Below are 13385 nucleotides of genomic sequence, written 5' to 3'. Positions count from 1 at the left end.
CTGTTGCTGTTAAAGTCAACAAGAGCGACCCTGAAATTCTGCTCCAGGCAAAACTGGAAATTTTCATCCTGGAGCAGCTACGACGCTTGGATCCAGACAAGTGCAACATCGTCGAATGGAACGGCTATTTCCTCGATGGAGAGCGCATTTGCCTGAATTTTGAACTCCTCGACCAAAGCCTGTCAGACTACATAGGGGACCGGAATAACCGAGGTCTCCCAATGAGAGAAATCAGGCCAATTTTGAATCAGCTCGCAAATGCTCTATTCCACCTGGGTTCTGTGGGAATAGTGCATGCTGACCTCAAACCTGTCAACATCATGGTTGTGAACCGCAGTGAGTCTCAAGTCAGAGTCAAACTCATAGACTTTGGCATCGCATGTAACACCTCTGCAGTGATTCCAGGTGACTGTGTGGGGACAATTGGTTATTGTGCACCTGAGATTATGCTTGGCACTCCATATGATGAAGCAATTGACATGTGGTCTCTAGGGCTGGTAGCTGTGGAGCTTGCTACAGGGGTGCCTCTCTATCCTGGGGAAGACGATTATGACGTTTTGAAATTCATAATTGAAACCCAGGGTCAGCTACCAGATCATCTCCTAGAGTCTGGCTTGTACACTGACAGCTATTTCATCGAGGATAACCACAAGGAACAGCGCTGGACATTTAAGACCCCAGAACAATTTCAATACGAGACAGATTATCGATCCAAGGAAACTCGATCGATAAAACTTAAGTGTCTCGATGACCTCGAACAACTGCTGAAAGTTAGGCGAGGATCGGAAAATGGCCAAACATTATTTGTAAGGCTAATCAAAGAAATGTTGGCCTTGGATGCAAATCAGCGCATAACACCCTCGGAGGTTCTGAAGCATCCCTTTTTCAACCCTGGCCTCTCAAGGACAACCCCCTGCACTGACATGAATAGTACAGGGGGAGAACTCCTTGTGCTCTCTCAGCAGCCTTCAAGCTGGAAAAGTCATGGATTGCAAAAATTCAGCTGCAGTTTCCAAAACTCAGTTGAATTTCCTCAAAAAGGAGACATCAACACCTCAGCCAACCCATCTGCCTCTGAAGATGATCTTCAAATAACGGAAGGGACCATTTTAGGAGATCACCACGTGGTAGAGGCTTTCCTTGGAGAAGGAGGCTTTGGTTTGGTAACCAGATGTCGCGATACAAAAAACAACAAAACCGTTGCTATTAAAGTCAACAAGAGCGACCCTGAAATTCTGCTCCAGGCAAAACTGGAAATTTTCATCCTGGAGCAGCTACGACGCTTGGATCCAGACAGGTGCAACATTGTGGAATGGAACGACTATTTCCTCGATGGACAGCGCATTTGCTTGAATTTCGAATTGCTTGACCAAAGCCTGTGGGACTACATTGGGGACCGGAATAACCGAGGTCTCCCAATGAGAGAACTCAGGCCAATTTTGCATCAGCTCGCAAATGCTCTGTTCCACCTGGGTTCTGTGGGAATAGTGCATGCTGACCTCAAACCTGGAAACATCATGGTGCTGAACCACAGTGAGTCTCCCGTCAAAGTCAAACTCATAGACTTTGGCCTCGCATGTCCTGCTTCTGCAGTGATTCCTGGTGACCGTGTGGGGACAATTGGTTATTGTGCACCTGAGGTTATGCTTGGCATTCCATACGACGAAGCAATCGACATGTGGTCTCTGGGGCTGGTAGCTGTGGAGCTTGCTACAGGGGTGCCTCTCTATCCTGGGGAAGACGATTATGATGTTTTAAAATTCATAATTGAAACCCAGGGTCAGCTACCAGATCATCTCCTAGAGTCTGGCTTGTACACTGACTGCTACTTCATCGAGGATAACTACAACAAACAGCGCTGGACATTTAAGACCCAAGAACAATTTCAATACGAGACACATTATCGATCAAAGGAAACTCGATATATAAAACTTAAGTGTCTCGATGACCTCGAAAAACTGCTGAAAGTTAGGCGAGGACCGGAAAATGGCCAAACATTATTTGTAAGGCTAATCAAAGAAATGTTGGCCTTGGATGCAAATCTGCGCATAACACCCTCGGAGGTTCTGAAGCATCCCTTTTTCCACCCTGGCCTCTCAAGGAGAACCCCCTGCACTGACATGAATAGTACAGGGGGACAAAACCTTGTGTTCTCTCAGCAGCAATCATCGTTTGGGTGGCCAGAATTCTAGGGGAGCTAGAAATTCTTGTGGAAAAAAAGCCCAAAACAATAACATCAACAAAAAAAAGCAATGAATGTGGTCTTAAACTTGGGCACAATTTGGCTTGAAATCCATCAACTAATCTCTCAATATTCAAAGCGGAGCAGCAGACAACTTACCATCACATCAGTCCTTCAATCAGACCTACAACAAACGTCTTCAGTCTCTCACCCCAACCGGTCGCAGCAGATGGCCGCCCCGACCTGAGCCTGGTTCTGCCGGAGGTTTCTTCCTGTAAAAAGGGAGTTTTTCCTTCCCACTGTCGCCAAAGTGCTTGCTCATAGGGGGTCATATGATTGTTGGGTTCTCTGTATGTATTATTGTAGGGTCTACCTTACAATAATACATACAGCCTTGAAGTGACTGGTGATGTGATTTGCTGCTGAATCAATTCGGAACTAATTGGAAATCTGGATATTAATTAAATAAACCTGCTTTGACCATCAATTAATTGTTCTTTGAAATTCTTTATAAATATATAAATATAGTGCCACTCTTCTACTGTTTAAATTGCAACTGTTTCAAACTGACTAATTTATTCATACACTTGAGCATAAACACATGCACAGTAAATGGCCTGTACTTGTACAGCGCTTTACTTAGTCCCCAAGGACCCCAAAGAGCTTTACACTACATTCAGTCATTCACACATTCACACACTGGTGATGGCAGCTACATTGTAGCCACAGCTGCCCTGGGGCGCACTGACAGAGGCGAGGCTGCCGGACACTGGCGCCACCGGGCCCTCTGACCACCACCAGTAGGCAACGGGTGAAGTGTCTTGCCCCGGGACACAACGACCGAGACTGTCGGAGGCGGGGCTCAATCTGGCAACCTTCCAATTACAGGATGAACTGCGAACTCTTGAGCCACGATTGACCTATATACACATATACTTTACAGTACTAGTCAGTGCTTACATACTAGTTCTTTTCCCTACTTTTTCATGCTTACTGGTACAAATGCCTGTTACTAGAGTTAAATGCTATCAATGTATTCTCACAGTTATGGAACTGTACAAATGCATACAAAATAACGCTCACGTAAACATAACTGTGCACTAGTTTGCCCTTATTGCTGCAGTTTGTTTCAAGTTGTTCTCTCTCTCTCTCTCTCTCTCTCACTCACACACACACACACACACACACACACACACACACACACACACACACACACACACACACACACTCACTATGTAACGTTTCAGCAAAAAAATACCGCCCCTTCCCCCCACAGTGACACCACCACCACTAGTCTGCACAGCTGACATAAGGCAGCATGGATCCATCCTTTCATGCTATTTATGCCAAATTCTGACCCGACCATCTGCATGTCAGAGCAGAAATCAAGACTCATCAGACCAGGCAACATTTATCCAATCTTCTCATGTCAAATTTTGAGAACTGTAGCTTCAATTTCCTGTTCTTAGCTGACCAAAACGCTCTTCTGCATTCTTTGGTTGCAACAAATGGTTGTATGAGCTACGGTTGCCTTCCTATCAGACATTTTTCTCTGACCGTTGACATCAATAAGGCAGTTTTTCCAAGAGAACTGCCTTTCACTGGATATTTTCTCTTTTTTGTCACCGAAAAGGGTGTCTGTGTTACTTCTTGTCTTATATATATTGTCTCTGTTTTCCTCTGTCCTTTGTCAGAGTGCCTGTTCACCTACCCCCTGTGTCTCCATATTCCCAGTGTTCAAGGTTTCCGAGTGTTTTCCCAGTTTAGGTTGTCATGGTTGGTTCTGTTTGCTACTCAGCCAGAATAAACAGCTCGCTCTTTTTAAAAGTAGGCTCCAGAATGGATGATGGCATGTTCGCATGTCTTTATGCAACACTGAGTGTGCTGAACTAAAGGTAGGCCTAGTTTCATTTTCATGGTCATTATTATCAAGACAATGATTACGCCTTATTCTGATTATTTCTCCCTTTTGGAGGTGTAACGTTTACATGAGGGGTGTAGGAACATTTCCCCCTAAATATTTTTAGATAAACTTTTGCTAAAGTCACAGTTTTTGTCGTATTGATGATGCAGCTAGAATAAGTGCTTTTAAATAAAAGAATAACCATTCAAAGTGCTCAGTGGTGAAACTGTAACTCTTTCAGAGTTTGACAGCTGGACAAGTGATGCCGTATTTAAAGAAACATGAGATGAGTGCAGCATATTATCTGAACAGAGACCATTCAATGAGCAAGAATAAACACTGAAAGAGAAACACCCACTAGGTGATGAAGCCAATCAAAGTAGTCCAGAGGGATTGATCAAATGTGATGGCAGAGGCTGTATCAAGACTAATGTGATCTATTAGATGGTTTTTATATTGGTTAGAATTAAGATTATTTTTATTTTTCCAGTTAATGAGGACCATTTTCTTGGCAATGCATAGGGCCGTAAAAACAACGTGGGCTGTGTTTATTTCTGTAGTGACCTCATCCAAGTTGCCCAGCAAGCATACTAAAGGGGAGGCTGGAATGTTACATTTCAGACACTTTGATAAGTCGTCACATATCTTGCGCCAAAACTTCTGAACTGGTGGACAGAACCAAAGAGCGTGGATATAATTGTCCGGTGTATTTGCTGTGCAGTGTGAGCAGTTGTTGGAAGACGTATAGCCGATCTTGAACATCCTATGACCAGTATAGTGCACTCTGTGTAATATTTTGTATTGTATTAATGGCAAACTGGGATTTCTGATCCATTGAAAGGTTTTTAAGCATATCTGAGACCAAAGGATTTGGTCTAAGCTGATTGATAAATCTGCTTCCCATTTTGCAATCGGAAGGGATATTGATTCATCTACTTTAGAAAGTGTGCTGTATATTTTAGACAATAATTTTTGGGGGGGGGGGGGGGGGGGTTAGATTAAAAAATTGTACCACACTTGGTGGTGTTTGTAATTCAGCTTCACTGGAATTAAATTTCTTTTTTTTACTATGGATTTAATTTGTTGATATTCCAAAAGTATTTTCTTGTTGATCCCATATTGTGTAACTAGTCTGTCAAATAAAATAAAGTCTGTTCCTTCCAATATATGTTCCAAGTTTTTAATTCCTTTATAACTCCAAACTGGAAAGTTTATCATGTTATTGTTTTGTAATATGTCCGGATAGTTCCAGATAGGTGTACGTTTGCATGGGATTAATGAAGACGCCGTCAATTTTAGAAACTCCCACCATGCTGTCAGAGAAGAGCTGATATTGATGCTTTTAAAGCATTCATGTCGTTTGATGTTTGAGCTGATAAATGGTAGGTCTGAAATCTCTAGGTTATTACATAGTGCCTGTTCTACATCTATCCAGGTTTCATCTAAGAAGATGTGTTTAAACCATCTAGAGATGAACTGAAGCCTGTTGGCTAAAAAGTAGTGATTAAAGTTAGGCAGATCTAATCCTCCTTTATCCTTGGTCCTTTGTAGTGTTTTTAAGCTGATACGTGGGGATTTATCTTTCCAAAGGAATTTAGAAATATACGAGTCTAGAGATCTGAACCAATCTTGTGATGGCTTATTTAGGATCATTGAAAATAAATAGTTTATTTTTGGCAAGACCATCATTTTTATAGCGGCGACCCTTCCCATGAGTGATATGGGTAGAGAAATCCATCTAGCCAGGTCGCCTTCTACTGTCTTTAAAAGTGGGATGTGGTTTAATTTAGTTAATTCTGCAAGCTCGGGAGAGATATTACTAACTCATCTACACAAGTCGTGTTGTAGAAGGTACAGTATTTATTGTTGTATTTATTATGTACCAGCTCAGGTAGTATAAAGAAAAATGACGTGTAACCAGATGGTTTTTTTAGTAACTTTTTTTATTGCTCAAACACAAGAAACATGCTTTGAAAAACAAAATTGCTGGGCAGCACACAGCCCTGGAATGCTGCTAAAAACAAAGAAAGAAATTAAAAAGTGGCTAACGCGTGTTCAGGTTGTTTACTAAGCTCCAAAAGAAATGACAGAGTCAAAGGTAAAAAGACAAAAAAGCGACAGTCTTCCTCCTGCTGTGACTGACAGAGAAACAGCTCATGTGTGTTCAGTGAAATGTGTGTGATCATGAGACTAGTCATTGACATCGTCCAGACTGTAAAAGTATCACAGAAACACAGTCACCTTTGGCACTGCGTCACAAGCCAGCCATGGCTGATGACAGAATCACTGAACAAGTGGCAGCATGTTACTGTTACGACATGTTAATGCTTTGGACCACAAACTCAAAGCAACACGAGCTTCAGGAATCGTTCGATGTTCTGTGATTACTTTGCAGTTTTAGAGAGATTCAAATTCATTGTGTGTTTAGCTACAGGTTAACAGTCTTCACAGCTAAGTTTTGCTTCCACCAAAGAGAAAAGAAAAAATAATATTAGGGGCTTTCCTGAACATACTTAACACTAGTTGTTAGCCGTCTAAGACCAGAATGTCTCTTGCAAAGTGTACAGGTAAATTATTTTCACAATCAACTGCAACATATCTGTTAGTGAGGAGATTACCAGTATACTGGCATTTGGGTTTTCTGGCTCCCACATTCCTTAGTTCACACTTAACAACTTTGAACTTCTTGTGACTTTTTGTCATTTGAAGTGTTTCATCAAATATTCCCTCAACACAAATTTTTTTGATCTCACGTGGATTATCAAGGATGAACGTGTTGGTATCTTTACAGCTGTTGTCAACATTATAGATCTGTTTCCTTCTTATAACCTTATCACAATCCATTGCAGTCATCTTGGCGTTTATGTGCTGACTTCTAAACTGGCCATAGCGGGTTTCTTCAAGCATTGAACTCTCAGTGGCAATGAGCAGCAAACAGATAAACAGGATCCTCATTATTACCTGGTGAAGAAAAAACAGAAACAATATTCTGATTGAGAATTTTATCCAGAAAAAGCACAAATTATTGCAACAAATATGTAATAAATTTGAGTCTACATGCTAACTTGTGGTTCCTAAAGTAGAATGGGAAGTGATAGGTTTGTAGCATAAACCACAGTTTACTACACAGCAAAAATCAAGACACAAGTAGGCAAAGTTCTTTGTGTTACTCATGCATGAGGGAGACCTGCCTGGAGCCAAGTGTCTCTCTGAAGAGGAGTGAACGCACCCCCCTCTTCATGCTACACAGAGTTGTTACAGACCTCCTAGGATGAGACATTCTTTCAATCTACAAATGAATATATACTTCTAAGCATATATAAATATATATTTCTAAGCATAAATGACAATCCAACAATACAAATCTAACAGGAAGCAGAGGCTTCAACTATCACCCAGCCCTCTCCTGTTGAGCCTGCTCCTATTCTGGCTTCAAGCCCAGCAAGAAGCGTCGGATCAGCTGCTGAATGATTGCTTAGTTACTTTGCTTTTGTCTTTGGGTGCTCAGGGACTTCTCATACACTCCTTCCCCTTCATTCATATTCTACTGTTACATACACTATGTTGCCAAAAGATTCTGTTCCTCTGCTTTCACACACACATATAAACTTGAATTACATCCTATTTTTAATCCATATGATGTCGACCTCCCTGTAAATGCTTTCCACAGCGTTTAGGAGTGTATGGGGAATTTATGAGGTCAGCCACTGATCTCACACATTAACTTGCAGTCTCTGCTCTATTTATGAGCAGTTCTTTCAGGTTGAGATCAGGACTCTGTGCAGGCCAAACTCGCTCATCCATGTCTTTATGGATCTTGTTTTGTGCACTGGTGTGCAGTGACGTTGGAACAGGAAGGGGCCATCCCCAAACTGTTCCCACAGACTATGGAGCATGAACGTATCATAAGTGTTTTGGTGTGTAGAAGCATTAAGAGTATCTTTTACTGGAACTAAGGGGCCGAGTCTTAAATTGCTGTTGAATCTAAATGTCTTATAGTGAGACACATTAGAATTTTGATTTTGTCTTTTCACAAACTGATCGCCAGCCAGAAATCTTTACATCACACAATGAAACAATTTGCAAGAACTTAAACGTCGACTCGGACATGAAATCATCATAAATGTAAACGCTGGAAGCTTTCCTCACATCTCCTCGTGTATTGTGGCTTGGTCTGTAATAACAAATCTGCACTGCACATCTGAAAACGAATAAAACTCAACTCAAGAACCTCACGACCTTTGCTGCACTAAAAGGCATCCAGCATGAGATTACCTTATTTTTGCTTCACTGATGAGTGAATGAGTGGTTGTTGGTTGGTTGGTTGGTTGGTTGGTTGGTTAACCTGCAGCGGTTCAGGCACAAGTGGGTCGTGTGGAGCAGCAGGTGAAAGGCTCTGAAGCTGGCGAAAGATTACAATAAATCAAATACATGACTGAATAGGCAACATCTGATAGTCAGTGTGAGTGAAAATGAAAGATTATCTAACATAAAGACTGGTCTCAAACTGTACATGCATGTAGCTTATGCAGGATTTGTGTGCTCACAGAACCCAGATAATGTCAGCATGTTTTTAAGCCCGTGTCTGGATTGTAAAAGTAGGTAAAGTGTGGCAGGAGCGAGGGTTGTTATACTTCCTTGGAGGTGTAGAACATGAGCCTGTTGAGAATTAAATATTTTTATTGCACAAACAAAACATTCTTACCAAATGAGGAGCGAAGACTCGAGATGAGCAGAGTGTAGCTGAGACACGCTGTTACGTTCAAGTCAGTCAAACTGGAACAAAGAACACTTGGTTCTTGTCACTTTCATTTTTATACATTTCAGCAGCACCGCCTTATGTAATCATTTAAATTATCACCTACATCACCAGTGCACCAGTTCTAAGAAAATGTACCACTTCTCTGTTTGTGTTTCAGAAACTTAATGCAACATGACCACAGCATCACGCAAATGTAGTTTGTCACTCATAGCTGGCTTTTCTACTGTTTTACGAAAAAAAAAGTTTTCTTGCATATTTGCAGGCCAAACAATCAGGTTGAACGATCAGGCTTGACGCCTCCATTTCTACCTGTTCGTGTTTCCAAAGTAGAATCACTGTGGCGATCGCTTTAAAGGCTGCATGGCTTTCATTGTTACATTGTGTTCATACCTAAATACTAAGAGAAAGTTCATATGTGTGTCCTCATTAGGACCGGGATTTGTGTTGGTGTGTGGGACTGTTTCCTAAGGTTTATACTGTTACTGGTTATAATGTGACAATGTGTTTCAGCTATTTTACAGAGTAACACAAAAGTAGAATAAAATAGAATAATCCTTTAATTGTCCCACAAGGGGAAATTTGGTTGTAACAGCAGCCAAAAAGACAAATATACAAACAAACAGTACACAGGACACAGAACAGAAACATACACAATTTTTCTTACATATTTACATTAAGGACAATGGTTACTATAAACAGAGAGTACTGTACAGTTATTAAATTAAATAAAAATAATTACAGGTAAGAGGCAAACCAGGTTGTAGTGCGAATTGGTTAATTAACTAACTTATTGCAGTTACAGCATTGATGTAAACATCTATGTTTGTTGGGAGCAGTTCTGATTGTACAGTCTGACAGCTGCAGGGAGGAAGGACCTGCGGAAACGCTCCTTCATGCATCTAGGATGCAGCAGTCTGTCACTGAAGGAGCTCTGCAGTTCAGCAACATCTACATCCATGGGGTGGGAGACTCTGTCCATCAGAGATGTTATTTTGGCCAGAGTCCTTCTGTCTCCCACCACCTGCACTGGGTCCAGGGTGCATCCCAGAACAGAGCTGGCCTTCCTGATGAGTTTATCCAACCTCTTCCTCTCAGCTGCCGATAAACTGCTGCTCCAACATACCACACTGTAAAAAATGACAGATGTAATGTGTAAATAATGCATTGCAATACTTTTAAGAACACTGTTCTGTGTAATGCATTACTTTTTTGACTAGGTTCATGTTTCCCCAGTATTGAACTCTATAAGAACGGGCGATGCCTCCAACATGCACAAACATTTGACCCACAGCATGCAATTCATCTGCATGAATGTAATGCCTTTAATATGCTGCTTAGAGATGGTTGTAGATCTCAACGTGGAGCCAGTTACAACCCAATAAGAATCAATAAGAGAATCATATTGATAAGTGATATTGAGAATGCCATCCCTACCTGCTTGTGTGTCACCCTACTTGCTCATAGGGGTTCATATAATTGTTGGGTCTTCTGTTGTCCTTGTATTACTGTAGGGTTTTATCGTACAATATAAAGCACCTTTGTGATTTGGTTCTATAAAAATAAAGTTTAATTAAAAATAATATTTTTTCCGCTGTGCCTTGGCTCAGCCAGTTTCTCTTTTTGGTAATAACCTCTCCATCTCTGGAGAAAAACCCTTTCACGTGGTACTAAGTAGGCAGGGGTTTAAGGGTATCCCACAGAAAGCCTGTAAAGATTTGGATAGATGCACCTCTGCTTAGATTATATAGATTAGGTGTTGTTGTACCCCAGTTGCTTGGCACACACACAAAAAGAGGTGAAAAAGGTGAATCTCCAACATGAGCAGAAGAATTTTGCAGGGATCCAATAGCACATACAGTGGTCCCTCACTGTTTCGCTGATTTTTTCTTTTTTGTTGCATTTTTTATTTATTTTTTTAAGTGCATTGTATTCTGCGTCCTGACTGGCTGTAGACAATTAGACCATTGTCAATCAATCTCGTGTTGTGTCTCCTGTACAGTACAGAATGCGTTCAGCTGGTCAAATTTACATAAAGCTTCGATCGCTAGCAGTGTGACTCTGACGTGCTGTACTGTATGTTTGTAAGTTTTCTCCCCAACAAACACAACAATGTCGACAAAACATCGTCACCGGCGGGTGCCTTTGGTTTCCTTCTATAACACTGGACTTATTTTTCTACAAGACTTTGAGAGTGTTCAAACAAGAGAGAAAAGTGTGAAAATGTTCATGCCTGCCTGGGAAAAGTGTATAAAGTGTGTAGTGAGGGGTTTTACAGCCTTAAAACATCTATAATAATTGTAAAAAATAAAGTTGGCTACTTCATGGATTTCACCTATCAGTGACTCCTGCGATAAACGAGGGACCACTGTATATGGTCATTAATCACACCAGCACTCAAACCACTTTCTGAAACAGCAAGACTCTAATAATTTTCTTATCAGAGACATTACTCACTCTTAAATAAGCAAGCCTTGATACGTGCTTCATAAAAAACGTACTGGATTTCTCCACAAATGTTCAGTATGTCCCATCATTATTTATTTTCCTGTGTGCAGATCCCGTGGAGAAAACAATGTTGTGGTGAGCTGTTCAGGATTAATTCTAAAGTGTGTGAAGTGTGAAGTGGTTTGGATCTGTCAATGCCCTGTGGAATATCGCTCGCTATCATAATGAACAATAAGCTCATTTTTAACTTTGTTTCTTGAAAGGATATATTTTGCAAACTCTTGAGTCATGAGTTCTGTAGCTGCGTCTTTGGCTCAGTGAATTTGAATATCTTACTTTCACAGCTGTCTGTTGCTTATCTCTGCTCAGATATAGCATTCTCATTTCTGGTTTTTTAATCAGTATAAAATGGTTTGTAAGGAACTTACAAAGCAGTTTCACCACTGAGCACCATATATGGTTAGTCTTTCTTTTACAGGCATTTATCAGAAATGCATCATCACTACCAGTATGAAGACAATGACTGCAGCGCTATTTGATCAGAATATGTTGTCTTTATATTGCTTGTTTTATGCTAGCATCTTCTTGCAATTGGGGCCTTCATTTGTTTCTCTATTTGGCTCCAGGAAGGAAACTATAAAATACTACAAGGTCAAATATCAACCATGGCTTTCGCTCTAGCATCCACATCACATAGACTATCTAGTCTTTTTATGCGGTACATGATCCCAGTTGTAGCAGAGTAACAAGCACATTACACATTTTAAGATTACTTTGATGCTTTTGTAACACCTGCTTAGTATAGTAGGGTTAAACTTATAGACTAGATTCGAGAGGAGTAAAATAAATTTGAGAGAATTGAGTGTTGAACAGCCGGCAGATTTATTACAATGTTACAGTGGTGCAATAATCCAATGTAAACAGCATAGAAAATTAACAGAAGATCAACAGAGAAGAGCGCTCTTTTGAAAATAACAACAAAATAAAATAAAATAAGTAGTCTCTTTAGACCTGACTCCTGATGAGCAGGATATTGGGAGTTCAATAGTTTCCCAGAGAAACAATCCGTATGAAGTAAGCAGTTTTTGCTCTTGCTTATCTGAAATCCTGCGATTCGAAGTAATTCAGACTGTAGCTCTACTCCTGCATCCAGAACAGCTGGCCACACTGCTTTTGGATTCGCCAAGAGTTTTCACAGGGTCTGGCTCGCCATCCATATCCAGAACCACTTCAGATCCAGGATCACAAAAAACCAGTCTGCACATACAGTACAGAGCAATAAACAGAATAGTTCTTAACAGTTTTTCTAAATAAAATGAGATCTCATAAAGTTTTCAAAATCAAGTACACTGTTGTTTTAACATTGTTCTGTCTCTATGAATTCCATTTGTATTGCTTTACAGCATTACAATCAATTGTATTTATATACCCCTTTTTAAGGCATATGTAATCACATCATGAAATGTTTGTAACGTAACTAGTTTTAAATAACTTATTTACATGTATTAACCTATAACTGAAATGACAAAGTGCAGGAAAGGCACTGGACAACATTTATGGCTAAAAGAAAAGTGCATCCTGCATTAGTTTTGCGCATTTGTGAAGATGCCCAATCAAATAGACAATAAAATAAAATACGACATTCCATTTCACACACGATTCAAGTACTCCGACTGGTTTTAGCTTTTTTTAGACAATACGGAATTCGCACTGTTGCAGTGTTTACCACATGTAAAATTAGCATAAGTTTTCCTGCTAACTTATCATCTCTAGTAACTCACCGGAATTCCCAAGAAACAAATACACGCTCTGCCTGGTTTTGGTCGAGAGTAAAACACATAAAGGCCTCTGAAAAGTACATAACTTTAAGTTAGAGACTGTTGAAAATACTTTATAACACTTATTTTATACCAAAAGACTCACTGTGTAGCTTGTTATTTGCTCTCGGTGTCTTGCTCCGTTTTGCCTAGCTTAATGCAGCAACGTGCTTTTGTTGCATTCACTGAACTACGGAAAATCAAAGTGTGTTCAAGGGGTGTCGGAAATAATAATACCAGGTAAAAACAAGAAAATACTAGTAACCATGTCTATAG

General features: G+C 40.4%; 2 long non-coding RNA genes across 2 annotated transcripts; both read right to left on the bottom strand.

Annotated features, from left to right (window-relative positions):
* Nucleotides 1–5985: 5985 nt before the first annotated feature.
* On the bottom strand, nt 5986–8885 carry LOC145424299 (uncharacterized). The gene is made up of 3 exons (XR_013905327.1): nt 8791–8885; nt 8361–8487; nt 5986–7046 (listed from the first exon to the last, which is right to left on the bottom strand). It is a non-coding gene; the product is annotated as an uncharacterized LOC145424299 (long non-coding RNA).
* A 3265-nt stretch (nt 8886–12150) lies between these two features.
* LOC113028734 (uncharacterized) lies at nt 12151–13385 on the bottom strand. The gene is made up of 3 exons (XR_003273268.2): nt 13216–13385; nt 13074–13140; nt 12151–12549 (listed from the first exon to the last, which is right to left on the bottom strand). It is a non-coding gene; the product is annotated as an uncharacterized LOC113028734 (long non-coding RNA).

The sequence above is a fragment of the Astatotilapia calliptera genome, chromosome 23 (assembly GCF_964374335.1).
Source record: "Astatotilapia calliptera chromosome 23, fAstCal68.1, whole genome shotgun sequence".
NCBI lineage: Eukaryota > Metazoa > Chordata > Actinopteri > Cichliformes > Cichlidae > Astatotilapia > Astatotilapia calliptera.
Note: the sequence above shows the minus strand (reverse complement) of the source record. Positions and strands in the feature narration are given on the sequence as shown.